The 2,084-nt window shown below is 49.8% G+C and overlaps 1 protein-coding gene across 1 annotated transcript in view; it reads right to left on the bottom strand.

Annotated features, from left to right (window-relative positions):
- Positions 1 to 1,956, bottom strand: part of NDUFB1 (NADH:ubiquinone oxidoreductase subunit B1) — a 3,961-nt gene extending 2,005 nt beyond the window's left edge. Inside the window, exon 1 of the mRNA XM_030885033.2 lies at positions 1,815 to 1,956. The gene's annotated coding sequence lies outside the window, so the exon portion shown is untranslated. The remainder of the gene's footprint in view (positions 1 to 1,814) is intronic.
- Between the last annotated feature and the right edge of the window lie 128 nt (positions 1,957 to 2,084).

Here is a 2,084-nt window from a genome sequence, read left to right as displayed (position 1 = left end):
GTGACATGTGCAAAGTACGTGAGATGGTCTCACTGTCCTTGCTTCTAAGGAGCATTCTGGCTGTACTTCTTCCAAGACAGAGCCGTTCCTTCTTCTGGTGGTCTACGGTGTATAGTCCACATTCTTTACCAACACCATAATTCCAAGACACCGATTGTTCTTTGGTCTTCCTTATTCATCGCCAAGCTTCCACATGCATTGGAACCCACTGCCACTGAGTTGATTCCATTCTGACAGAGGGTTTGTAAATCTTTACAGGAGCAGAGTCTCATCTTTCTCAGGGGGGAGAGGAGGGGAAACATTGGTAAGTAACATCATGATAAACAAAATGTTGAAGTTGTCAAGGATTTCATCTTGCTTGAATCCACAGTGTAGCCACATGGAAGGTGGCCGTCAAGAGATGGAATGACACATTGCACCAGGTCAGTCTGCTGCGTGAGAACTCTTTAAAGTGTTGGAAAGCAAGGTGTGCCTGACCCAAGCCACGTGTGGCCACATACGCACGAGAAAGATGGACACTGAATCCAAGCATTTGCTGATGAAGAACAGAGAGGACCACGGACCTTCAGAAGAAACATGTCTTTAAGGAAGTACAGCCAGGACGCTAACACAAGCAAGGATGGGGAGACTTCTTCTCATGCACTTTGGACACGTTATCTGGAGAGATCAGTCCCTGGAGAGGGACATGCTGGGGCAGTGAAAAAGAGGAAGACCCTCCACAAGATGGATTGACACAGTGGCCACAGTATGGTCTCAAACAACAATGTTGAGGGTGGCGGAGGGCCCAGGAGCATTTCACCAATTCTGTTGTATGTAACGTCGGGCTGTTGGAACCAACTGATGGCACCTAATACCAACTGGCATAGCTGTTTTTCATAGACAACTAGTAATCCTCACCACAGTACTATCCATGCATTAACTCATATAATACTCCCCACTGTTCCCTATGCAGCAGCTCTGGTGGCACTGCCAGGACAGCATTGGACTGCTAACCTCAAGGTCAGCGGTTCAAACCCACTAACTATTCAGTGGGAGGATGAGGCATCTACTTACCCCCTTAAAGATTTCCAGTCTCAGAAACCTTATCTAGAGTTGCCATGAATCAGAATTGATTGCACAATCGAACGGTTTGTTTTGATTTGTTCTCTATTCATGTTTTCCAGGTGAGGCAATCGGGCTGACATGAAGAAGCCATGTGTCCTGGAGGCTGCCGGTGGCAGAGCTGGCACCAGCACTCAGGCCCCTCCTTGGTCTTGTATGTATCAGAAAAGCACATCTCTCTCTTAGGCAGTAGAAATATTAACCTCACTTTTGATCGCATCTTTTCTTTTACCCAGTTTTATTCCCACTCAACTTAAGGAAAACAAAAACTGATGCATTGACCTGCTAACAGCAAGGTTAGTGGTACAATCTACTAGCCAGCTGTTCAGCAAGAGGCGATGAGGCTGTCTGGTCGACTCTGGAAAGCCCTTAAGAAGTGCTCTGTCCCCTACTCTCGTCCCTAGGGTCGCTAAGAGTCAGAATCCACTGGATGGTAGTGGATAAACTCAGTCCTCGACTGAGCTTTTCTTTCAAGTTACTAAATGCATGCTAGACAAAAACATAGGTGATTGCTAATCTCTCTGACGCGCTAGTGGCGCAGTCGGGAAGCTTTGGCCTGCTAGCTGCTCCGTGGCGGCTCCAACCCTCGGAGGACCCCGAGGCTGGCTCCTTTGAACGGATCCCCACCGTTCTTTGTATGCAAGACCCCCAAAGCGCCGATTTAACCTCGAGGACCTGCACTCCAGGTCCGGAACACCGTCTTACTGGCTCACCTTAAAAACCCAAGTGCAAATTAAATACTGAGGGCTTTTTAACGGGTAAAGGCACGTTTCGCCGAAGCGAGTGAGGTTCGCTTCCAGGCCTATGGAAGAGGGCTCCCTCCCAGTTGGCCGAATCTGACGTGGTCGCTGGGGCTGCGCCACCGGCTTAGTCTCGGGGAGGTCGCCGGGCGATCTCTCCAGACGTTCCCGCCTTTCCTGCCCGTCTCCGAGTGCCCCTTCCAAATGCTGCCAGCTAGGAGCCAAGGTCGCAGGCGCCGCCCC

The sequence above is a fragment of the Echinops telfairi genome, unplaced genomic scaffold, assembly GCF_000313985.2.
Source record: "Echinops telfairi isolate 266 unplaced genomic scaffold, ASM31398v2 ScPeMD7_18;HRSCAF=68, whole genome shotgun sequence".
Taxonomy (NCBI): domain Eukaryota; kingdom Metazoa; phylum Chordata; class Mammalia; order Afrosoricida; family Tenrecidae; genus Echinops; species Echinops telfairi.
The sequence above is the reverse complement of the archived record's forward strand: the minus strand, read 5'-3'. Positions and strand labels throughout refer to the sequence as shown.